General features: G+C 41.8%; 2 long non-coding RNA genes across 3 annotated transcripts; one reads left to right on the top strand and one right to left on the bottom strand.

Annotated features, from left to right (window-relative positions):
- Window positions 1-1,471: 1,471 nt before the first annotated feature.
- LOC101411889 (uncharacterized) lies at window positions 1,472-6,041 on the bottom strand. 2 transcript variants are annotated; one of them, XR_001118548.4, is made up of 4 exons: window positions 5,959-6,041; window positions 5,513-5,671; window positions 3,445-3,623; window positions 1,472-2,153 (listed from the first exon to the last, which is right to left on the bottom strand). It is a non-coding gene; the product is annotated as an uncharacterized lncRNA (long non-coding RNA). The 2 variants fall into 2 exon arrangements; XR_188140.4 differs by lacking the exon at window positions 1,472-2,153 and having other exon boundaries at window positions 2,832-3,623.
- LOC131275993 (uncharacterized) lies at window positions 5,553-26,175 on the top strand. Its single transcript, XR_009183464.2, has 3 exons — window positions 5,553-5,737; window positions 6,801-21,236; window positions 22,467-26,175. It is a non-coding gene; the product is annotated as an uncharacterized lncRNA (long non-coding RNA).
- Window positions 26,176-26,377: the final 202 nt, after the last annotated feature.

Below are 26,377 nucleotides of genomic sequence, written 5' to 3'. Positions count from 1 at the left end.
TGAGGAATGGCAGTTGCTCACAGGTCACTGGAATGCAATGGGCTGACAAGGTGACAGCCATGGCAGGCCAGGCAAATACCATGTGACATGACTTGGTTTCCAGGCTGCAGTGTGTATTTTATTCTGGAGGTGAGAGGTGAAGATTCTTCCATATCTTCCTCTAAAGACATCACTCTACCACTACTGGCATGCAATCATTTTTCTCTACATGCGTCACCTCTCTCCAGCCGTGAGCTTCTTCATCGGGCTGTCCTTGGAGCTACAGAACGAAAGTGCTTCTGCCAAAAGGTAAGTTAATTGTGTCCAAAGTCTGGTTCCCCTTTTAGAACCTAATCCCTGGTGTTTCCCACAATGTATAAAACACTTGCTTTGCACGCTCGTCTGGCACGCTAAGCATTCAGAAATGGATGTGGGAACTAAATCTAATTTTAGGTGAAACTGTCTTACAACAGAGTATTTTGGATTTTCCCTTCAAAGGTATCTTAAATAGATCCTTCTCATGCTGAATTCTGCATTTCAAAATGTATCAAGAACATTTTCTGCTTCTGACACTCTGGTAGACTCTTTCATAAAATATTTAACTTACAGTTGAAAGCAACCTTTCTTCATTTTGCAGGTGATTTAAGTCAAAGTTAGATAATAGGCCCAAGGACACAGAGCTAATTTTGGGGGGATATTCTAGCAAAATTTCAGGGGCCTAATATTTAGTATGATGAGCACATGTAAGTGAGAATGCAAACTCCTAAGCAACAAGGCAAAAATGGGTTCAGGTGATGTTCTCCTTATCACTACACTTGGCTTCTTGTATTTCTGCTTCCTGCACAGGATTTAAAATATTAAAGGCACCCAATTCAGATATGTCCTTTTTGTTATGAGGAAACAAGATAATCTCCCACGGTTTGTTTTCTGTCACCAACTCTGAGAAATATGCCCATTCATTCTAATAATGCCTAAAGCGGCTCACTTTCTCCTTCTAAAGGTACGGGTGAGAAAATGCATTTCCTGGAGGCCCTGGCCGCCCATGGCCTTGCTGGCATTCAACGATTCCGTCACCCCCAGTTATTTCACAGGAAATTTTGTGACCCTAACATTTTTCCAATTACAAAACATCTCACAGAACCGAAACATCCCAAGATTCAAACACTCCCTATGGCCTTTCGCACCCTGAATTGTCCTGGGGGCCGATTTGGGTGAGTTTTGGTTTTGCCCCCGTCATCTTTCCCCAGAAATTCTTGGCACATAACTCGTCAAGAAGCAGATGGACCCAGGCTGAAGTGAAAAAGAGTCAGGCTCTCTCTCAGGAGAAGGACGACTCTCTGGCGAGGGGGACCCAGGGGCACAGGTTAATAGCACTACTTTGTGGCCCCATACATCCTGGTAAATGCTCCTGTCTTTTGTTTACCCGCACTAGACAGTCACCAACACTCAGACAAATGAATTTGGCGCCTGCAAGATTTATGATATACTTCTGTGCTTAGCAATGTTTAATCAGGGAGTTAAAATATCACGGCGTGGAATCCTTTACAAGCATATACAAAGCTACCATTAGGGCTTCGGCAGGCAAGGGGGTTCAAACAGTCCCTCCAGGCCCTCCCGAAACACAAGAAGGAGCCACCGACTGGCAAAGAGCCTTAGAGGACAACATCAGGATTCATTTTTTTATTTCCTTTTGCCATTTTTTGTTCCTTATTTTATTTTTTTAAATTCTCAATGTTGAAGTGGCGGGGTGATGGGCAAGGACAAGTGACCCCATCTCTACCCCACCCCCACCCCCTACCCTCTCTCTGCTGAGAGCGAGGAATTAGGGGAAGGTAAATTAGGGTCAGGAAAGGTGGTGGAGGCCGCTCCCAGAGTTCCGCGTGTTTGGATAAGGCCAGCTAGCATGTGGGGGAATCAGCATGAGGCATCACACCTGGAGGAGGAGACGCCGGCCCCGGCCCCCGTGCCATAAGCCTGGCTCCACAAAGTCTAGCCAACATCTGGAATGGATATCAAGACACCCAAGGCGGTCCTCTCTGGCGCGCCCTCCTACCTTTGTACTTTTCTGTTGCAAATTGAAAAGCAAAACAGACATCAAGGATATATTTATATAACTGTCTTCAAGCTGCATTTTCTACTCCCATCTGCTGCACAGGATAAGTTTCAAGTGTTTTCTAATAAAAAAAAAAAAAAAGAGTGGAATTGAGGGGAGGGCGGAGGTGGTTGTGCACGTGTGTGTGCCTGAGCGCCTGCTCCTTATTTGGTGTACTGCCCTGTCTCTTTTAGGCTTCATTTATAAGGAGAAGTAAACACATGTTGTCTCTGCAGGTAGCTGTGTTTTAAGATGTTCCGGTGTTCTGCATGTCACATTCCTTCGAAAGTTTGCATTCACCCAAATTTAAGGAAAGGAGGGTATATTTCTTAAATTCCTAAAACCTCCCTGCTTTGGTGAAGAAAGTTAAGGGGGATAGAAGCACATATTTTTGTTGTTAAGTCTTTGGAGAAAAGAGAAATGTAGAAGCGTGAGATGGTGGTGGGGTGGGGAGGTATTTAAAGGGAAAAAATACAGCGTAAGGTAGAAATACATCAGATCCAAAATAATTTAGGTTTGTCTACATTTACTTAAGTATGTGAATCCAGATGTGACTTTTGTTGATTATTTGTGAACAAAGCTGGGAGCACAGTTGGCCAAGTTTAGTGCAGAGTTAGAAAGTTTACCAGCCAGGGCAGTCTTTTTTTTTCTGTTAATAAGGAAATGGAGAAAAGAACTAGGATAGAGGGATTCTGAAATTTTTCTTCTACCACTAGCCTATGTTTAAATATGAGAAGTGAAGTCATGAATCATGCAGCAATTATGCAGATAATTCAAGATTTATTAAAGCAAACAAACAAAATGGGCCTCAGCTTCTGGATGTGTTGAGTAAAAATAAGGTATTCCCCCACATCTCAGTTAGCTGAACATTTTTCTCAGTTTGCTACTTCACAGAGGACAGTTCAGGTCAGATATCACCAGGGGAAAGGCAAAATGTACAGTTTGTCTATTGATTGCTTGCCAATCCATATTTTCACTGGTAATTTTTTTTTTATCTTTACCTCAGAATGAAAATAAGCCTTGGCTGATCAAAAAAATGCCATGCCTAACAGTAGTACTCTAAATTAAAAAATACCATCAGTGAGAGTTTCCTGATTTCTCAGAAAAAATGACAGCTGGTTTCTGATTACAGCAGAAAATTGTGAAAAGAGCAAGACTTTGAAAGGAGACAGATATGAGGTCAAATCAGAGCTCTGCCACGTATTGGGCTAGTGACTTAAACTTTTGGATTTGTAATTACCTCATCTGGAAAATAAATCCAATAATAATTACCTCATAAGGGAGTTATAAGGAATAATGTGTTAACATTTCTAAAGTGTCTAGTGTACATTTACATAGGATTTAAGAAATGATATATATTTTTTCGATCTTACACCAAATATGGTCAAATACCCAAGGCAGACATCAATAATCCATCCCTGCATCCTTTCCCACAGGGCTGGGTCTCAGGCTTTTATAGAATCTTTTCATCATAGCTCTTCTTCATATTCCCAACTCCAAATTACCAGACTTGTTATATCGAATATAGCTGTCATCTTGGTCTTATCTGGACCTGGTGGGGAGGAAAGAATTAATGATATTTGTTGAGCACCTACTATATTCCTGATGCTGTGACAAGTGTCTTGCATTTGCTGGGGTTACCCTGCTGTTCTATTGGCAATAGATGAAGATCAGTTGGATTCCTGGGCGCTTGTTACCTGGATCCTGGAAGTGGACATAAAACCTGCTAGCAGGAATGAAGAGCGCAGTCAGGGTGATGGCAAGGACTTGCATGTTCCTCATAGGTCTAGCATGAGATCAAGCTATAAATTTGCACAAAGTATTTAAACCTAATAGCTAGTATCAGGTTACATACATTTGTTTTGCCAAAATAATGGTCACTTTATCACAAAATATATAAATGAATTTCTTTGAGATAGGGTACAGATTTCTATTTCAACTCTTGTCATGACAAACAGAAGAGAAAAATAAAAAATCATTAGACAAAACATGACATTTTCCTTTTCTCTGTATGGAAGAAACCACCAGCATAAAGAAAGCCCTGATTTTACAATTGAACTGCTCTGTGCTCCTCTGAGACCTGTTCTCTTTGCATCGTTGTCCATCACAGTTACAGAAGCCACTGCTGGGTGTGGAGATACCTAGAACCAGCCAAAAATTCCCCACGCTCCCTGTCAGCTCTTTCCAGGAAGATTTTGTGTTCATGTCCTTGAGTTTTCCTTATCGTAACAGATGCTGAATGGTCAAGAGGAAGAGAAGACACCCACACTTCCAGTGGCATCAATGGAACCAGACCTCGTGTGAAACTCCTCTGACTACACCCTATGCCTCAATTTCCCCATTCATACAACTGGAATATTTATCTCCTGGAGCAGCCATAACAAAGTACCACAAACTGGCAGCCTTCGCACAACAGACATGTATCCTCTCAGAGGGCAGGAGGCCAGGAGCCCCAGGTCAAGGCGCTGGCCCGGTGGCTTCCTGCTGGAGGCACGAGGGAGGGTCTGTTCCATGCCTCTCCTCATGTGGTTGCCAGCAATCCCTGCATTCCTTGGCTTGTCGCTGCATCACCACAATTTTTGTCGTGGTCTCAAGGCCTTCTCCTCCATGTCTCTGTGTCCACATCTCCCTCTCTTTCTCATCTAAAGTCACAGCAATTGAACTTAGGGTCCGCCCTAACCCAACAAGGCCTCGTCTTAATTGAGTACATCTGCAAAGACCTTATTTCCAAAGAGGATCTCCTTTACCAGTACCAGGGACTGGGATTTGAGCAAATCTTTTTGGATGGCCCAGTTCAACCCATGACCAACAGGGATGACAATAGCACCTACTTCTTGGATTTGTTGTAAGGATTAAAGGAGATAAAATGTGGAAGGTACATACAACAATACCTGACCCTTAGAAACTACTCATTTCTTGATGTTTATTACTATTACACCAGATGTTTATTACTATTACAAGTACAAAGGCCATTATGATAATTCTTTTAACGATTCTATATATCATGATATATTTTGTGGGAATAAAGATTGTCAATGCTGGAAAAATAGTTAAAAATACCTATGATTCTGAAGTTTTAAAAAGAACCACATATATATATGGGTATGTATAGGTAGTTATGTAAAATTATTTATAAGAAGCATGTATATATATTTATATTAAAGTAAAAATATTTTAAATATATTTAGATTTATATTTACTCAAAGAACCTTTTCACATTTTCAGCCCCAGATCCTATCAGGTTTTCTGCTGCCTTTTTAGTTGGGGGATAGGTTGTAACTACATCCACATAAAATTTTAGAACCTAAAAAAAAAACCTCTTTCCCTAAGGTTAAGCAAAAACATTACTGTTTTGCTGTGAACTTTGCTTGTTGCTTACTGACAAAATTTCCAGTTTTGCTCAATTTCCAAAAGAATGTTATGAAGAGGTTGGACTCTTACCTAAACTATGTTTGTCCAACGAGGTCAGCATCAAGCTTAAAAGCCTTTCTGATCCAGAAAATAGTGGTCATGTCTTCAGTCATTCTGTGATAGTCATGGAAAGTTATAGCACAGATGTTCACATTGGATCTTTCCTCCTTTGCCCAATGGCCTGTGGAACTACAAAACAAAACCAGAGCAAGAAGATGGGAAGTACCAGGTTCATGTGGCAAATGAAAAGAAAAGGTAAGACTGTAGCACCGCCTTCAAGCCAGGGACAGCAGGGATAGGAAACAAGTAACGAAATCCAAACAGTGCACTAAAGGCAACAGAACCCTTTAGAGAATCCTCTGAAAGGTGGTGCAGCTTTATGTTTATGAGTGTGGATTCTAGCAGAACTCAAGGAGTTTGAGTCCCAGCTTTGCCATTCACTAGCTATGTGCCAGGGAGCGGAATACTTTACTTACCTCTGCTTCAGCCACTTTCTCTGTAAAATAGGAATGAAATTAGTAACTTGTTTAGGGCATTGCTGTTAGGATTAAATGAGTTAATAAATGTTAAATGATTAGAACAGTGCCTGGCACAAAATAACTGTCTGATAAATTTTAACCCCAAAATACAAAAGACTAAATGGAATTATTCCCCTTAAAATGTGAAGATTCAAAGGTTATTGGTAGCAGACGAGTGACTTCCAGGATTTGGGAAGGTGGGGAGTGGAGAATGACTGCTTAATGGTATGGAGTTTCTTTTGGGGTGATGAAAATGTCTTAGACAGAGGTGTTGGTGGTACAGCAGTGTGAGTGCGCAAAATGCCACCAAATTGTACACTTGAAAATGGCTCATTGCTAATTTTATGCTATAGGAAATTTACCTCAATTTTTTAAAAAGCTAATAATAGCTGTCGACCCACATGGACCCAGAAAAGCATAACTGTTTGTAGAAGAACCTCAACCTTTAAGGATGACCCTAAACTGGCCCAAGGGCAAATCCAGTGGCCTTACTTTTTAGGTGTTCCTTGACCTTTTGCCAAGCTACAGCCGGCACGAGTTCTGCCAGGCCAATGCGGTGCTTTTCCGCTGCAGTTCACCTGGGTTCACTGAAAATCACAAAGTACTCAATGCAGGGAAAAGATGTTCCCAGGTCTGACTCTCCTGCCCTAGGGCAAACCTTACCACGTGGGACAAATGGCTCCTTCGGTTCCTCCTTAGAGGTATAAGAAAACAGAACTCCTGCAGACTCTTTACTCTAGTTCTGTGGATTCAATGTAAAGGAGGGGATGGAAAGCCACTCTTTTTTGTTTTCTTTAAAGATGAAGAAGAAGAGCTGTCACCAACTCGGGCTCAAAGAAGAAATCCCCTTGTACCCCCTGAGCCAACCCCTTACCACTTTTTCTTAAAAGAAGGGTGGCAGTAGGAGCTACTCGTGCATCTGGAGGCAAGAGGCGAGCCCACAGGTCTTCAGAGCTAGGCTTGCAGCCAAGAGACAGACCAGCGAAAGCCTGCGAATGCTCTTTACGGCTCTGAGCCGACAGCTGAGCCCTTAAAAAGGCTCTCAAACAGCATGTGCCTTTCAGCTGATTTCTCAGAATCACACACCTCAAAACACTGAGCAGCCCTCAGCTCCAGTCCGCATAACTCTGCTGGGGAGGGACAAGGCTTCTCCGGCAAGCCCGGGCCAGCAGGTGGAGTGAGCAAGCAGAAGGCTCCACGTCCTCGCTGACAGCCACTAAAGACCCTGGCTTGACACGTTTTCCAGAGGCTCTCCCTTTATTTGAGTACTCATTTCCAAAATCACTCTTTATCATCTACATCCATTCAATAATTGAGTACCTTCTATGTATCAATCACTGGCATGCAAAGCATTAGAATATGAAAATAAATTAAACTGGTCATTAACGGAGAGTAGATGTAGCTCAAGCAGTTGAGCACCTGCTTGCCACACGGGAGATCCCAGGTTTGGTTCCCAATGCCTCCTAAGAAAAGCAACAACAACAACAACAACAAGCAAACAAGTGAAAACGCCAATCCAGGGGAGTCAATGTGATTCGGTGGTTGAGCACCAGCTTCCCACATGAGGTCCCAGTACCTCAAAAAAAAAAAGGTCATTAGCCAGTTTGGGGAGAGGAGCTATGTAAAATACAGTAGGATAAATGTCATAATAGAGCTGCCACAGGGGAGGAGAGCACACCTAACTCTGTCTGAGGGAGGGGATGGTGAAAGATGGGTTTGCACCAAATCTTAAAATTTGATAGATTGACAAAAGGGTGGCAGGGTATTTCCTAAAGTGATTACCAATAGAGTTATGCATAAAATTTAAATTAATGTAAATAGATGCATTTTAGAATGTTTATTTTATCATTGCTGAATGGTCTTAAATCATTCATGGAAAAAGAAAGTAAAAAGAGAGTGAAAGAGAAATGGAGGGAGCGTGGGAGGAAGAGAAGTAGGGGAGAGAAGAGGAGAGAAAATAGAATAATTTATGACTTTGTCCACATAACATACAAAGAGGGGTTAACAGTAAAAGAAATGTGAGAGTGACCTTGTTAAAAGTGTGAATAAGCTAAACACTGATAGAAAAATTAACTTTAAACTCACTAAGTAGTTCCAGGTCAGTTAATGACTGAGACACTGAGTGTGTATGTATAGTATATATGTGTAGATGTAATGAATCTGTATGTGTATATGTATGTGTATGTGTAAATGTATATGTATGTTAAAGAAATTGAGTTTGACTCACATAATTACCTCCTTCCAAAATGTGGTTTTTCATCCTATTTGCCAACTACACACTTTTCTGGAAAGTTTCTACAAAGTATTTTTTCCAAAGCAACAAAGCCACTAGGATTGATAAGAAGTCTAAAAATGATACCACAGAAAGGTAATTGAGAAGATTGTGTGTTTAGGATGAAGAAGTCAAGACCCAGGGGAGTCATGGTGGCTGCCAACTAACGTCTACCCAAAACCAAGTGCTTAAAATATTTAACTCCAACAACCAGAACAGAAAAGGGAATTGACTGCCTCTTGGAAGACGCACCTTTATGTTCACCTGAAAGTAATCAAGAAGAGACCAGAGGGTCATCTACCTTCGAAGGAAGCATGATACAGAAAGTTGAAATCCAGCTCTAATATCATTCTTAATTCTAAGCACTGTAGTTCCTAGATGATCATTCTAACAGGAAGGGTGATAGCCTCAAATTTCACCAAATATAAGAGACCAGAAGCAAACACTGTTTTCCCATATTGGGGCTGCCTATTCCTGAAGGTGAGTCTCAGGAAAGCTTCAGATGGGAAAGAATTAACAGTCTTGTGAGGCAGTCCATGATGAAAGGAGTGTCTGCAGATACTTTATTAAAATTTCGTTAATGTTTGGAAAGCCTTAAAATATGTTGATTGGGTTCAGAGTCTGTCTTCCATCCCCCTCCAGTTTTCTCAAGTGATTCTCAAGTGGTCCATAACATGGACAGAAATCTCACTCATTCTGTCCATACATCTCTCTGATAAAATTTCCATCCTTAGTCAAAAAGTCATATATACTGTACTATGGAAAAAAGTTCTCACTTCAGAAGAACAATTGCCTGCTGCAGAAATAAAGTAATGCCATTCCTATGAAATCTATAAACTCAAAACAGGGACACAGAACTAGTGGTTGCCAATAACTTTAACTTCATTTATCTATATTTGGCAAAAATTGTGCTGCAGCTGGAGATGAAATGCTGAGCTAAATAACTGCAGAGACGTGAGCTCCAAAACAGCAATTACTAAGCTGTGCTGCCTTGTGTAAGATTTCACTTTTATTTATTATATTTAAAGCAACTCTCTAACTCTGTACAGTACAGACAGCATTGTCTCTTCAAGTGATAGCTGCTCAAAGAGCACCTCCAACCTGCTATTTGTCCAGGAAGGTGCTTTAATGCAGACCATAAATGTCTCTTGCGGCCACATTAAAGCAAGTCTAAGTGGCAGCCTTGCCACCAAATGCACCTCTCCTTTGTCCATAATTGGAAGAAACAATTCTCATTTTCAACTCAAACTTGGCTTCTCACATACTGTGCACAACTCTGATGATGCCTCTTTTTTATCAGTGGAGATATTGATAATTATAATTGGCAGGCTGAGGAAGAGGGCTATAAATAACTCATCAGCTGCCACAGAGTAGAGAAGTGGTGGGGGAAAGAGGTGGCAACCTACGCCTCTGAAAGGGTATAATGGAAGATGGCTCCTCACAGCCATTGTCTACCCAGCCAACATCTGTTTCTTATAGTGGGTGATGATTTTCATAGAATCATAGAAATTAGAAATAGAAAAGACCTATTAGGTCATCTACTATAGTTCTCTGCCAGTGCAGGATTATTCTCTACAAGAGCCATTCTAAACTCTTTGTTCTCATACAAAGATGTGGTATTTCACAAATGGCTCCCCAACAGAGAATGGTTTTAAGTGGACTCCAGAGGTAGAGGAGCTGAAACATTATTAAAAACCTAATTCTGTACAATAGACTTTTACATTTTAGAAGACACGGCAAGATGGAATGTTAGCAATTTATATAACATAGAGCAAATTCCACTAGGAATGTTCCAACTTATTTCAGAGGACACTCAATTTTTTTTTTTCAGAAATGGGAGAATAAAGGGCTAGCTAGGAAGTTATTGAAGTTATTTGTTAATCCAGTTCTAAAATTATTCCAAAAGTTAAGCTCTCTGAGATTGAACATTTTTAGGGGTATCATTATTCAGTTTCCTCTTGTTAATGACAAACTATCTCATTTTTAAAATTTATTAAATATATTAAGTTCTATTTTAGAAGCAAATTTTTGGTTTCATGTTTCTAATAATGCTTTATGTCTCTGAAATTCTACTTGCAACTCCCCAAACATTTGCCTGGTCTTCAAATCTTCCTTTTTACCTGTCTTGGTCCATCAACAACATTAGGAAACAAATCTTTTATAAATTTAACTTCTAGTACTGACCCAACTCTTTCCTTTGGGAGGAGCTTTAACATGAAAGAACCCCTAAGGTTATGCCTACGACCCTTACCTTCTAATCAATAGGAACCAGTTCTTATTTTTGCTCTCATTGTCTCCTTGCTCTTATATTTGGCGATAACTCATACAATCAACTTCAGACATGTTCATCACATTCTGCTCATCAGATATGACTCAATAAACACCAACTCATAAAAAAATATATTCTAGCATTTTAGAAGTATGTGGTCTGAAACTGTAAACAAAAGAGGATGTGTTCTAAATTAAGTTAGGAGCACATGCCAATTGGGATATGAAATATTAATCTCACCTTTTCTACCCATAAATTATTATCATGCTATAGTGAGTGATTGAGGTATGCTAGGGTCAGAATTATTTTATGACACAGTTCAAATACTTTGTGGTTTCAAAAAGAAAAGCCTCTTTCTTCCAGTTATGAAATCTTTTCTTTGAAGGCATGACAATGACCCTGGAATTTCTTAGTAATATTTGTTGTTGTTAGGAGCATCAAAAGATATTTCGTTGAGATCTATTTTCTATGTAACAGATAAAAGGGGTTAAATGGTCATAGTTTTTCCACAGTAGGCAATTTTCGAGCACCTATTCTAAACACAGCACTGTGCTGGGAAATGTTGCTAAGATAGCCTCTGTCTTTGAGGAGATCATACTAGGATGGGTGAGACAAAAATGCAGGTTTATAATTCAGTGTGGCAAGACAGCCAAGGGTAAGGCAGCAAAGAAATATAGAGGAAAAAAGAGGTGACTTGGCCTTACCTTCTAGAAACTTACATCTCGGCATGGGTAATAGTGAAGGGTGCTTGTGGAGAAATGACCCATAGAATGAGGATGAATAATTCTGTGTACATTTTGTGGTGTCCTTCATCTAGTGATTCTGTAACCAAAATCCCACAGAGACACAGATTGTAGAAGAGTCATCAGAAACTCTTTCCTATGTAGTCATAAATCATGAGAAGAGCACTAGATAGGACCAAATTTTGTTTGTCCTATTGCCTGTAGGCTGAGTCACACTCACCAAGTTGTTCACTCATTTGTTCAACATGTTCTTAGTAGGGTATAATCCATGATAGTCACTTAATTTCGGTCAGCAACAGTTTCTATAAAATTGTAAGAAAACGACCTGTCTGCTTTTAAATTTTTTTTTAAAGATTTATTTATTTATTTATTTCTCTCCCCTGCCCCCCACCCCCCACCCCAGTTGTCTGTTCTCTGTGTCTATTTGCTGCATCTTCTTTTGTCAGCTTCTGTTGTTGTCAGCAGCACGGGAATCTGTGTTTCTTTTTGTTGCGTCATCTTGTTGTGTCAGCTCTCCGTGTGTGTGGCACCATTCCTGGGCAGGCTGCACTTTCTTTTGCTCTGGGCGGCTCTCCTTATGGGGCGCACTCCTTGTGTGTGGGGCTCCCCTATGTGGGGGCACCCCCGCGTGGCAGGGCACTCCTTGCGCGCATCAGCACTGCACATGGGCCAGCTCCACACGGGTCAAGGAGGCCCGGGGTTTGTACCGCGGACCTCCCATGTGGTAGACGGATGCCTTAAACGCTGGGCCAAATCTGCTGCCTGATCTATCTGCTTTTAAGAACCACATTAGATAATTTACCTGATTTGTAAAGTTAATTCCAATACATTTGTGAGGGTAATGTTGACCTGAGTGATTATTTCCCAAATCTGTACATTTAACCAGTTTCTTAATGATTTATACATGTTCATACCCAATTAAAGGCATTAAACTGATATGTTTCCAAGTCTCTTTTTTAACATTGCCATGCCCTTTTCACTAACTTATCATGCACTTACTATTTGAGAGAGCCTGGGAAAAGTATTGTGGGTGATACAAAAATTCCTTTGACTGAGTACTTTCTTAAAGGGGCTTAATCTTAGAGGAGATGCTTATGATTGTCTTTTTTGATCATTTGAATTATTTCAGAGTTTGACTGTGCTACATTTCTTATTAAAATTTAATCATAACAAACCATGGTCCTATAAGGATCACTCTATCCAGATATAGGGATGAACTTCCTTTGTTACCTATGAAGAAAAGTTTCCACAATACTGCACTGCTAGGAGTGGAGCTGTCCTTTTTTTGAGGGTGGTCTTGATAGCATACAACCTATCTAGGTTACCAAGAAGACTATGTTTGCATCTCCTAAAAGATATCCACCTGTCGACTTCCAAATGGATTTCCCACACAAAATCATTTTGGTAGCAATGGTTTTTCCATTTGGGTGATCCCACATCACACACAAATACACTCTCTTAGACTGTGAAATCATATTATGAACAGGTGCTTTCTTTTTCTGTCTGAAGAAAATGTAGACAGCCCTGAAGAATCCTGGAGAAGGGCCTAATACCATTCTCTATGCATTTCCAACTTCATTTGCTTGCAAATTGTGCTTCCTGGACTTTTCCTGCTGTTTTTCTTATCTTTGACTTTCAGGATTGAGATTTCAACTTTTACTTTTCTAAAAAGAAATTATTGTAAGAGTACCAAATGGTTCTGACCTTAAGTGACCAGCTAGTACAACTCATCCCTGGATAAGGTTATGGAGATACTAGCCTACCACCATAAGTTCAAGAACTTAACAATTTGACAGTGATGCCAAATGCCTCCCATGATTATTTCATTCTTTTTGTTCTTTTTCCTTTGTTTATGCTTTTTTGCCAATTGACATTGAGCTACAGGAAAGCTAGAACCATGTATGAGTCATCTTCTAACATCCCTTGAACCCCAGTAAAATCACCCTTCTGGAAAATGCCCAAAAATACTTGATGGGTGATTTTGCACTGATCCAGTCACACTCCCACCATTGCTCTTTTGGTGTCATGAGCTGGTGAGCAGAGCAGCCTGTCCCAAGAAGCAGATAGAAGCCAACTCATTTGTAAAGGAACTGGGCCAAAACTCTTTATCTTACCAGCACCACTCTCTAAACAACGAAGAAAGCCAGCTACAAGCAAATGAATAGTATATCCAGAGTATTTGCATTATCTCTTTCTTTTTAAACTATAAATATTTGGATGACCTCTATCTAATGAGTTCTACTACCTGGTAATTTGGGGCAAATTGCTTAACATCTCAATCTTCATCTCTATAATGAAATGGGTAAATAGCTGATCTCCTAGGTTCATTTCAGATCTGAAATGCTTTGAATACATTTTTGTTAATAATGACTAAATAGTTATTGGGTGAATTGGATAGGATGAGCAGAAAAGCATATGTTTACATTTTAATTCAGTTTGGTAAAAATACATTAATATCTACTTTATGTTGGGTCCTAGAGGAGAAAGAAAAGAGACCTTGACATTGATTTTGTCTGCAAGGAACTAAGGTCCTGTCTCTGAATGGTGTCATAAAATTGTCTTATACTTTTAAGATTATAAATATAATTGGTAAAAGATGTGGTCAAGAGTGAAAGCAGTTCTTTAGCAATTACAGCCCTTTCATCTCATAATCAAATGAATCACGCATAGTTGTGAAATGGGTTTGTTACAGATGAGCGTTGCTGAGGTTGGGCAGGCCTCACTTCCCCCTTTAATGCCACTTCCCCTCCTCAATCCCAGGACACATACACTCTCTAGTCACAACAAGCTTTGCACGGCTTCCTTCCAACTTACACTAGACCCTTTCTTCATTCTGGGCCCTCTTTCTCGGAGACTTTCTCCCTCTGCTTCCTGGCTCCTATTAGAGCTGGTCATCCTCTTCTCTGTGTTCCCCTTGTCCTGGCCCTGACCTCCATTTTTACAAGGCCATAGCATTGCAATTGTTTGTCAGATGTAGATTTCCCTCCCTGGCTTCCAAGTTTCCCAAGGACAGGAACTGCCTTTCCAATTGACCTGAGCTACAATGGCCTTCAATAGAGGTGAACATGTATCACTTACTATAAAAACATGTGCAGTTCACCTGCCCCTGGTCCAGGGTTACAGATCAATTTGTTGCTTTGCCTTTTGTAGCTCTATCATTGAAGAAGAAATAACTTCCCTGTGTAAAAGCCAGTCTCCCATTTAGAGAGTCGACACCACCTTAAAATCACTCCTTCTAATAATGCTAGAAGGGCCTACAGAAATGGACTAACCTCGAGAACCATGTAAAGGTGTCAGATACGAGGTTGCAGATAGGCCAGTGGAATATTGCCGCCACTAAGCTTTCTCCTTCCTCTGTCTCTTGCTCTTCAGCTTATTATAATTTGTTAGTGGACATGCCTATCTTTCCCTCTGGATTGTATTCCTCCTGAGAGCAAGAACTGTGCTTCCAATGCAATAGCTTCCACCTTGCAGAGTCCATGCGGGCTGAATTAATTACATCATTGCTAAGATTTTTGAGCCCTAGCTATGGACCAGACATTGTTCTTAGAGCTTTATACATAGTAACTCACTGAACCCTCACAAGGCCCCAAAGAGGAAGGTATCCTCATCATCCTCATTTTACAAAAGAGGAAAGGAAGATACAGATTGTTAAAGAAACCAGCTCCAAGTTACACAGCAATATGTAGCAGGATCGGGACTCATCTAAGGCAAGCATTCCAAAAAGCTCATGTTGTTTGGCACTAAGTGGCATCACCTACCTGTGTATCAAAACATGGTATTTAATATTTTTGCCGTGAGCCTATATACCAAGGAGCAGTTCAATGAACCACCCCATTTCCCCTTTCTTATATTTCCAAAGGGGTTATGCTGTAAGAAAATTACAGCATTAAACCAAAAGTGCAAAGCCAGAAAACAGAATCCAAAAGAATGAGTACATAATTAGTGTGCTCACATAACACCAACCAAAATATAAACCTGAACCAACTCACAGAAGTCTGCAAGGCTGATAAGAAAGTGCCTGTTTTTGTCTCCTAAGCTGCTTAAAGCAAATACCATGAAATGGTTCAGTTTAAACAATGGGAATTTATTAGCTTACAATTTGAGGCCAAGAAAATGTCCAAATCAAGGCATCATCCAGGTGATGCTTTCTCCCCAAAGACCGGCGGCTGGCAACCCTGGGTTTTTTTGTCACATGGCAAGGCACATGGAGGCAACCTCTGGTCTCTCCCTTCTCTACCAGGTTTCAGTTTCTTGCTCCTGTGACTTTCTCTCCCTCTCTTTATCTCTCTGTATTTGTTCCATTTATATAGGACTCCAGTAATAGAATTAAGTTCCATCCTGAATGAGGTGGGTCATACCTTAACTGAAGTAGCATCAAAAAAAGATTCTACTTAGGGAAGCGAATGTGGCTCAACTGATAGAGCATTTTTCTACCATATGGAGGGTCCAGGGTTCAATCCCCAGGGCCTCCTGACCCATGTAGTAAGCTGGCCTACATGCAGTGCTGCTATGGGGAGTGCCATGCCACGCAGAGGCGCCCCTGCATAGGGATGCCCTGTGAGCAAGGAGTGTACCCCACAAGGAGAGACATCCTGTGTGAAAAAGCACAGCCTGGCCAGGAGTGGTGCTGCACACATGGAGAGCTGACACGGCGAAATGACCCAACAAAAAAAGAGAGATGCAGTTTCCCAATGCCACTAGATAATGGAAGTGGACACAGAAGAACACACAGAGAATGGACACAGAGAGCAGACAAGGGAGGGGGAGAGAAGGGGAGAGAAATAAACTTTAAAATTTTTTTTCAAAGATTCTACTTACAATGGATTTATACCCTCAGACTAGAGGAGCCTGTTTTTTTGCTTGCTTTTGTAGCATTCTGCAAGGTGCAAATGCATGCTTCTTGAGGATTTGGCAATGAGTTCCTTAGGGACTACTAAAGCTGGATTTCACTTTTCACCCTTTATAAGTGCTCCCTATGGCATAAGACTGAATCACAAGGGGGTTCTGTACTTGTCCCAAACATCCAAAATAGTGTCATTTGCTGTAATAGTAAAAAGCGCTGGCTTTGGAGTCAAAGTAAACTAGGTTAGAATCCCACCTCTGTCACCTGCCAGCTAAATACCCTGCGACAATTTATCTGATTTCTCCAAGCTTCAGTATTAAAGAATGCTTGTGTTAGACAGCCATTGTGGGGATTTAAAGAATGATGCATTTAAAGTACTTAGCACAGCCCTGGCACAGGGCACAAGCTCAATGAATGTTAGCCATTATTTTGAAGGATGATTAATGCTTTATCATCAATATTTTCTCATGAGCAATCTTTTCAGTAGGGAAAAAAAAAAAAAGCCTGACCAAAGCAATCTCCTCATTAAAAAATTGTGTGTACCTTGTCAGCTGCAAGAGAGTCAGAATTGTCTCACAGGTCTGTTTTAGCTCAGAATTTCTTCTAGCTGGACTCTTTCCATTCCTGGCTTCTGGTGACCCATCCCATCCCGTGTCACCTCCCCAGACTGAAGCCCCTCACATCCTCTCTCCCAATCCATTGGTCAGTTATCTGTAGTTGTCCATTCAGCTAATACAAAACTGTGGTTCCAGCCCCAGCACTGTCTGCTACAACTGTGGGGACCCCATCAAGTCTTGTCCTTGTAGAGAGCTTATGCCCCACTTACCCCAAGTTGGTTTCAAGAGGAAAACACTGTAAGTGACTTTCCACAGGACTCTCACTTCACTCAGTCTTCTGCAGAAGATTAAGTGATTTTGTCTTCATGGCTCTGACATCATTTCAAATGCATGAACATTGGTCTGAAAGTTAATAAATTTCAGCCATCGCACAGTCTCAACTTTTGCAATTCCTCTCCTTAACAGAAAACAGTCACTGGCCAGATGAAAACAATTTTCCCACATGGTACCTTCATTTTCTTTTCCAGTCTGCATGCAAGTTGGAGATTGCACCTCTCACCTTGCAACTCTCACAGAATACAGGGCCTTTGCCATCTCCATGGGCCTCACAGGAAACTGCACACATTCCTTAAATTCCTCCCAGGACAAAGGGGCCTCCCTGGTTCTGCACCCACTGTGCAGACATGGAAGTGTGGAGCAGCGGGGAAGGCAGAGGCTGTTAAAGATGTGGTGTTGCTGGGCATTGGATTCCCTAGACATTCAACAAATTAAAGTTGCTCACCTTCAACTATAAGGAAGCAGACTAAAGGCTAGGTTTACAGCTGTGGACAAGACGAACCTGCTATCAGACCTTCTGGATGTTACCTTTTATCAGGGATATGCGATTCATCGCTTTCATTGTAATGGTGATAAATATGATAAACACAGGGGTGAGAGCATATAAAACAAGGGCCTAGACTTAGTCTGGGAAGCCGTTAAAGGTTACCCTAGAAAGGGAGATTTTAGTTGAACTCTGAAGTATGGATAAAAAGGCTAAAGAGGAGTCCAGGAAAGCTTTCTAAGTGGAGCTGAAAAGCTGTGGAACTGACTGAGGTGGTAGGAGCATGTTGTCTTGCAGAAGCTAAAAGACGTGCTAAAGTGGCTGAAGTACAAAAACTAAGGATGAGGGAACATCCAGGTTAATACAATATGACAGTCAAAAACAAGAACACACAGGGCATTATAGACCATGTGGATCATGCTAATTACTTTTAATTTTATCCTATCGGGGACAAGAAGTCATGGGTTTAAACAAAAGGGCAAAAAGGTAATTAGATCAGATTAGTCTCCTAAAAGGTTATTTGGCAATGTGAAGAATGAAAGTGTGGAAGGCAGATGAGAGAACAATCAGAAGGTTGTTGCAATGATACAGGCAAGAGTTGAAAGCAGCCTCGGTGGTGGCAAGGGAAGTCTTGATCATGGGATGGATGCAGCAGATGACAACCTGGTAGACTGATAGTCACTCAAGGCAGGACAGCAATGCACAAAAGTAGGAGGCCCAGAGTGGTGGGGCCAGCCAGCATCAAGACAATGAGCAATGGTTATACAAGGAAGCAAACCAAAGAGAAGCTGAGGCGGGACCATGGCTAACTGTGGAGGTTCTGTCTAGCTCCTGTTTAACTCCAGATGATTCACTTCACGTAAGTAAGTGTTCCCAGTATCACCACATCTTCTGAGAAACCAAAAATTAGATTTTGATGTGCAATCTCCCAATTTTTAATAAAAGCTAAGAACTAAACCAAAGTCATTATTACATGTGAGCCAAATAAAACACAGCTTCCTGTGGCGGCCATCTTGCAACTCCTAACTTAACACATTGTTGAATATAAAATCGCATTAAACCAGAACCCTGTCTTCAAGAAGTATTTGATTTAATTTGAGAGATGAACAACATATTTTAATGACAACACAAAAGGTAAGTGGTAAAAAACTGTCACATGAGAGGATATGATTTGTGCTCTGGCAGACCTGAAGGAGGAGAAAATTGAGAGCTAATAAGGTCAAGGAAAGCTTAAACTCACCAACAGGAAAGATGAAATAAGCCCAATAAAAGCAAGTGCACACATGCACATGCACACATCGAAAATGGGACACACCCATGGAACAGGACAATGACCCAGTGCCTGGGATGACCTTGCAAGGATCAACCACAAGAACTGAGGCAAGAAGCCAGCGAGTAAGCCCAGAACAATCTTCCCAAATACTAAAGAGATGATGTCTCTCCCTGCTTAAGGTTCTTCCATGCCTTGTGTAGGATAAAGTATAAGCTCCTTTGCTGGGCATTCTACCACTCCACCTATGTCTCCAGCTTCAGCTCCAGCCATTCCCTGGGGCTACAATTTATGGTCTAGCCTCACTGACAAACCCTTCCACTCAGGTCAGGCCTAAACTGCTTCTTAAGGACAGCAATGGGGAAGCCAGGATAGAATCTGCCCTTTCACTTCCTTTGTGCCATATCATCCCCTATTTTTGGATATTCAAGTTAGTTAAGTTGTTAACATTGTTATAACAACAACTCTTTAATGAATATAGCACTTCTCTGTTTGCAGAATACTCTCATGCATATTATTTTATCTCTTCTACTCAGCAACCCTTACAGCAGATATTATGAACTCCATCTTAGACATGAGCAAATCAGGTTCAGAGAGCTTAATTAACTGGCTTATGATCCCACTGTGAATAAATAGACCAAAATTCAGAATGCTAATCTTTGGAGTACAAGTCCGATATTCTTACCATAACATCACCACTTCTACCTTAGGAAAAACAGATCTTTGCATCTTTGCTCCAACTCCATCCCCCCTAAAATTATGAAAATTCTGTCTCCCTTCAATTAGAGTGACAAAGTACTCAAACTGTTCATAAAACACAGTGCTTTTGTTTGATAAATCATCTAGCATTTGATCATACATTCTCTTGGACTCTTAGTTGGAAAATTTCTTAGATTATTTCTCAATTATTTCTTTTATAGGTCTCAAAGCAAGAGGCAGATCTCCTCGAGGGCATATTGTAAGAGTTACATCTGTGTGTGTATATGTGCACATGTGTGTGTGTGAATGTGTTTTAGCCCTTTAATCCCCAAAAGATTTAAGCACATGGCAGCCTCTTGACAAATTTTTGTTGAAGTGAAAGTATAATTAATATGAATTCATTTAAATTTCACAAATAATACTTGAATACACCATTTGACACTTTGGAGAGAGTTAACTATCCTAACTGCAAAATAATGGAGTATCTGTAAGCTAGGCACCATCCTGAAGATGAGTTCTGGTTTACTTAGGGATCAAACCTAGACAACCATCTCCGGTCATCTTGGAGCCCCAAATGGAACATGGGTTTGCTCTTTGAACAGAAATCAATCTGAACTCGGTTTTCAAATTTTCTACCTGCCACTCCTACCCCTGTTTTCATAGTAAATGAAGTGGGCCGTGATTTCCATCAAGAGCAAGTATTGCTAAACCATTCCTCCATCTGTTCCTAACAGCTTGTCTATGGGGACTTGTCTTGCAGAGGCAGGGTTCAAAGGAAGAGGCCAGGGGAGTCCGTTTAGTTACCAAAACTTGACAAGCCCAACTCCACCCACATTACTACAGCCAATAATTGTCATGAAAGGGGTCAAGTTTGGAGAAGGAGGAGGACAAAGGTAAGTGAAAAGAAAGTAATGAAAAGATACAATTGAAAGAAACAGAGAGAGGGATTTAAGGAAAACTATAAGTTGAGAGGTAAGGAGTCGATAAACAGTTTAGTTGCAGAGAAACTCAAGAAAAGTTCATCCTCATGAACATGTATCTTATTCTACTCTGGCAAACTGCTGAGTTCAGGGCCTGCTACTGACTGTTGTGGTTGAAGATCACCAGATCTATGCAGTTGTGGTAAAATTCTCTTCCACCATGAATGATCAATATTGCATTGAGCAAGTCATATCAGTTCTGGGACTCAGTTTCCTCATTTTTAAAGTGGAAACATCTATTTCATCAGATTCTAATAAGAAGGAAACAAGATGATTCCTGTGACAATGTTTAGAATATTAATTGAATGCGAAAGTGTGGATGTGGCTGAAAGAGATGTGTTTATTGAATGAAAAAAATAATAGTGTGGTAGTTTGAGGCTTTTATGGACCCCAGAAAAGAATCATATCCTTAGAGTTAATCCATTCTTGGGAGTTTGAACCTATTGTAGGTGGGACTTTTTGATTAAATGACTTCACTAGGGCATGACCCAGGGTGGCTCTTAATCCTCTTATAAGAATCCTTTACAAATGGATAAATACAGAGAAACAAAGAGAGAGAAAAGCCACAGGAGCTCAGAGAGGAACCCAGAGAAACAGAGACAGAAGGCCACAGATGGAACAGCAGTCAGCGGAGCCCAGAGGAGAAGGCAGAGACTGGCAGATGTCACCACATGCCGCACCACGTGCCTTGCCAGATGAGGGAGGAATCCAGGACCATCAGCAGCAGGTCCTTGGGGGAGAAAACATTGCCTGATGGAGACTTTTCACAGCCTCAGAACTGTACGTAGTTAATAAATCCCAATTGTACAAGCCAATCTATTTCTGGTATATTGCTTCTGGCAGCTTTTAGCAAACTAAAACACACAGCTAACATTTTTTTAGCACCTTACTACGTTCCAGCCTTACATGAACAGCTTTAAATGTAGCATCTAATTTATTTCACAAAATACCTCTATAATGAAGAAATTAGTATTACCCCCACTATATAAATGAGGAGACTAACTTATGGAGAGATTCAGTAACTCATTAGGTCAGTCACACAACTAAGGAGAGATAAGGAATGCTTGAGAGGCAATTCAAACACAGGCAGTGAGAATTGAAATTCTCCATTATTAACCACTTACTATTAATAAGATACTTATGGATTATCTCATTTGATCCTCACAACAACCTTAGGACGTAGGTTTTGACATAACCCCATTTCATAAATGAGAACTTTAAAGGGAGGAAAGATTGTTTAAATTGCAATAGAGGCAAAGAGGTTTGAAAAAAGGGTGTTTAGGGGATTACAAGGTATTTGTTATGCCTCTTTGAGAAGCAGCATCAGGAAGTGGATAAGAGAATGGACATTAGGACCAAACTTCCTGGGATCAAATCGCGGCTCTATAATTTACTTGCTGTGTGGCCTGAGGCATGTCACTCACCCTCCTCATGCCTGAGTTTCCCCATCTGTAAAATAGGTATATTAATCTGGGAGCTTGTTAGAAATGCAAACTCTTGGGCTCCACTTCACATCTAACTCGAATCCAAACCTTCATTTTAATAGACACTTCAGATGATTTGTACACATGTTAAAGTTTGAGAAAAGTTTAGAATAATAGCTAAATGCTATGTTAGCAGATACACGTGTTATCTTTATAGCTGAGGCATAAGTGGGGAGGAGGCAGGGAAAGGTGGAATATTAACCTTGTAAAATAAGTCAAGGATAAAATGTGAAGGGTCCTGCCAAGGAAAATGGATGTTGTCCTGGAAATAAGAGGGATACAGAGATATCCTGGTAGGTGGGGGGATTTTTAAGGTTCCCCTCCGAATAAAACCAGACAAATTAATGAACAAACTTGCAAAATTGTCTGATGGCAAAGCCAACTCACGTGGTCCACCCAGAGCACAGAGTATCCTCTGGCACTCACCTAGGACCATGAGGACAGAGATTTAGCCTATGCCTGGCTCATCGAGGGTCTGCTGAATGAAAGAACATTGAAAGAATTGTCTCCTTTTCACTCTTCCCAGATTGTGCATCAGGACTTCAAATTAAGCAGATGAGACAATTCATGTTGAAGTGTGTTATAAACTGGGACACACTATACAAAATTGAGTATTCATCATTGGAAAAGCAATTGCCTTCTAAATGGAAACAGCACCAGACTTGCCAGAAGAAAATGTGGACCCTAGGATTCAGAACTTTATTCCAAGAAATATCAAAGAGATTCTGATTTACTAGACCTGGGGTGGGTGGTGGGAGTAAGGGTGGGAAGATAGTTTCTTGGAAGAAGGTCCCAAAATTTGCATTTTTAGAAAGCATCCCGAGATGACTCTAATGAGAACTACTGATTTAGACCATGTGGTGGCTTAGAGCTGTATGTTCCCCAGAAAAACACGGTCCTAAACTGAGTTGCATTAAACATCTCTGTGGAGCGAACCCATTGCAAGGACCTTTTGAAGAGGCTACTTCAGTTAAGGTGTGGCCCAGCCCAATCACGACTGATCTTAGTCCTACTACTAGAGTCCTTTATAAGCAGAATAAAATTCAGACACACAGAGAGAGAAAGCCAAAGGGAGCAGCCAGAAGCTGAACATCAATGGATCTTGGAAGACAAGGGAGAGCCCAGGAGGTGCCGCCATGTGCCTTGCCACGTGACGAACTAAGGAGCAAGGATGGCCAGCAGCCAGCCCCCGAGAGCATCTGGGGAGAGAGCATCACTTTGATGATGCCTTGATTTGGACTTTTTTCTAACCTCAAAACCATGATCAATTAAATTTCTACTGTTTAGCCCAACCCATTTTCTGGTATTTGCTTGAGTAGCCAAAAGAATCTAACACAAAGCAGTTCTCCAACTCGGGTGTGCATCAATCAACTAGTGGGTTGTTCAAACCCAGATTATTGGGCTCTAACCCCAGAATTTCTGACTCAATAGATCTGGGGTGATGCCCCAAAACCTGCATTTATTACACATTCTAAGGTGATGCAAATGCTGCTGGTGGAGATCTACTGATGTGGAAGGAGTTCCCAACGCAAACACACACCTCCAGTCAAGGTCAGTGTCTCTCCTGTGGATTTATAACAGTGACCACACACCTGGTTGTTGCATTTGCCACGCTGCGTTTTAATTGCCTATTTCTTTGTTTGTATCTCCTCGGACCCTGTGCTCGATCCTCTGTATCCAGCATGACTCTTTACTTGTAAATATTAATTCTTGGCTTTGAGGATGGGATTAGGTAAGATAATGTGCATAAAGCACTTGACACAGTTGAAGCCTCAGGGGCACATTGCATAGTCCTCAAGGCTGAGTCTGGAGCCGCAGGGACCAGGCACCTGCTTGCCCATCCTTGCTCCACCTCCTCAACTCCCCTGCACTCCAGCTCCCCAGCCTTCCTACCTCCTGAGACACACAGGCGAGAGGCTCAGTGCTGGACTGTGCTCCCAGGTGGCTGGCGTAGGAACTTTCCTCTTTTTCCTGCCGTCTTTTTGCCCACAATGCCATTGTCCAGAATATTCTCCAATGAGAGACCCTGCCCCACTCCAATTTCCAGATTTCTTCCACAGGAATAGATGTTCCGAGAATTCTACAGTTATATTTCTTGGAGGAATCAGCATGGCATTTAATTCTGAGCCATCTTATTCCCAAAGAAATGCAGAGAGTCTCGCCCCTGCCTAACTGCGCCAAGTTCAGACAGAGAGCAGAGGCTGGCCGATCTGGCCTCCCATCTCCTTGGCACCCCCTCTCCCATTTGGGCCAGATCACCAGGCTGTATGACATTGTCCTCCAACCCCCACACCTCTTCAGGGGCCCTGTCCTGACACTTAGACATCCCTGTTCTCCGGACACTGCCCTCCAGCAGTGTCCCTCCTTATGAATTAAAAGTGCCATTACTTTTGAAAAAAAAAATGCTGGGCGTTTGCATTCAGACAGAGGGAGACATTTTTGGGGGTGGAGTTGGGAATTAGGAAAGTCTTCTAATCATTTCCAAAGTCACACTTTATAAGTCAGGGCTTTCTCCGTTAAGGATAATGAACATATAGTGTTTCTTATATGCCAAGAAATGTTTGGGATACTTGACACATTTAGGCACATTTAAGTTCTACAATTGCCCTGTGAGATCATCATTGTCCCCATTTTATTTCTGAGGAAACCGTTGTTCAGAGAGATTCAGTAACTAGCCTAAGGGAGACCCTTGGTAAGAAACGGAGCTGGGATTTCACTCTGAGCTGCCCTGCTGGATCTGATAACAGCCATCTAATTCCTATCTATGACTTTATTCAAACACAAGGCTCCCTGAAGAGGGAGGAGGGACAGAGGCGCCAGGGCCCTGGTAAAGACTGCCAAGCAGCCCCCAAGGCAGGGTGAGGTCACGTGAGGCATAGACCCACCCAGACCTCCCAGATGGCCAAGCTGTGCAGCCTTCCCATCCGGGGTACGGAGGCACCGAGGCTCAGGCCTGCACGTCGGTCACTGCCAGGCTTCTCTAAGGTTGTCTGTCTGTGACAGAGATCTACAGACACCGAAATATGAAGCCTGAATCATGAAACTACCTCACCCCGTATATAACTCCCAGCCCCCTGAATCTAATGGAAGTCCAGACCGTTGTAATTGTGACTGATCATAAGCACATAACTTCCTTTCTTCTCGCCCTATTCAGCTCCCTCTAAATACAAATTTCTTTGCCATTGTCCCTTCCCTCCTGGACTCTTTAGCGGCGCCTGTGAGTTCTATGGGAATCAAGCCCCGGGCCTCTGCAGCAGGACTTCTGGAGCAATGGCCCATCAATGTCCATCTTTGTTAAGGCAGTATTCATAAGCTCAGTGTGCTTTGTCGCTCCAAGCCCTTCTCCCTCCCAGGACCCCAGCTATTCCCAAAAGGAGCTGCTTTCCCCAAAGCATCTACAGAGCCAGATATCTGCAGTTACCATGGTTAATATTTCTGACTTGATTGGCACTACCAATAATTGAACTGCAGTCTTTCTAGAGCAGCATGCTCTATTCATTAGCTCCTATTGTGTTGGACCATTGCATCAAACCACATTATCTTTCTGCTTAAAAAACAATGAAAGGAGACCTGAATCTCTGGACCGTCCATGTGACAGCCAGGCCCTGAGCCTCAGCAGACTTGCAACTCCCACCCTCTCATTTATTGGACTTACCCTGGCCAGCTAACAGGGAGGTGAAGAAGGTCAACTACCATACCAGGGAGCCAAGAGTGCCTACAACTGCAAGCAGGAGAATTGCATCCATCATCCGTGTGGAATCTAAGCCCCCTCTCGATATAGAGGTGGAGTGGACATCACCATCCCAGGATCCACAGGATGGAGGAATAGAGTATGGATTAGAGTGGACTTACTGATATTCTACTATGGAACTATTATGATTAGTAATGGAAGAAATCGTAGCATTGATGTGGAGAAAGTGGCCATGGTAGCTGCTGATGGTAGGGAGAGGGAAGAAGAGATATGATGTGGGGGCATTTTCAGGACTTGGAGTTGTCCTGGGTGGTGCTGCAGGGACAGATACTGGACATTGTGTGTCCTGCCATGGCCCACTGGGTGGACTGAGGGAAAGTGTAGACTACAATGGAGACCACTGTCCATGTGGTGCTCCAAAATGCATTCACCAGGTGCAGTGAATGTGCCACGATGATTGAAGAGGTTGTTGACGTGGGAGGAGTGGGGTGAGGGGGATGGGGGGTATATGGGGACCTCATATTTTTTTAATGTAACACTTAAAAGAAAATAAAGAGGAAAAAAAACAATGGAAGGAAGGAAGGGAGGGAGGGAGGAAGGAAGGAAGGAAGAAGGAAGGAAGGAAGGAAGGAAGGAGGGAGGGAGGGAGGGAAGGAGGGAGGGAGAGAAGGAGGGAAGGAAGGAATATTATGTTATATTGCCATATGAGATGTTACAGTTTTGCTTCAAGAATGAAATCTTTATAG

This window comes from Dasypus novemcinctus, chromosome 25, assembly GCF_030445035.2.
Source record: "Dasypus novemcinctus isolate mDasNov1 chromosome 25, mDasNov1.1.hap2, whole genome shotgun sequence".
Taxonomy (NCBI): domain Eukaryota; kingdom Metazoa; phylum Chordata; class Mammalia; order Cingulata; family Dasypodidae; genus Dasypus; species Dasypus novemcinctus.
The sequence above is the reverse complement of the archived record's forward strand: the minus strand, read 5'-3'. Positions and strand labels throughout refer to the sequence as shown.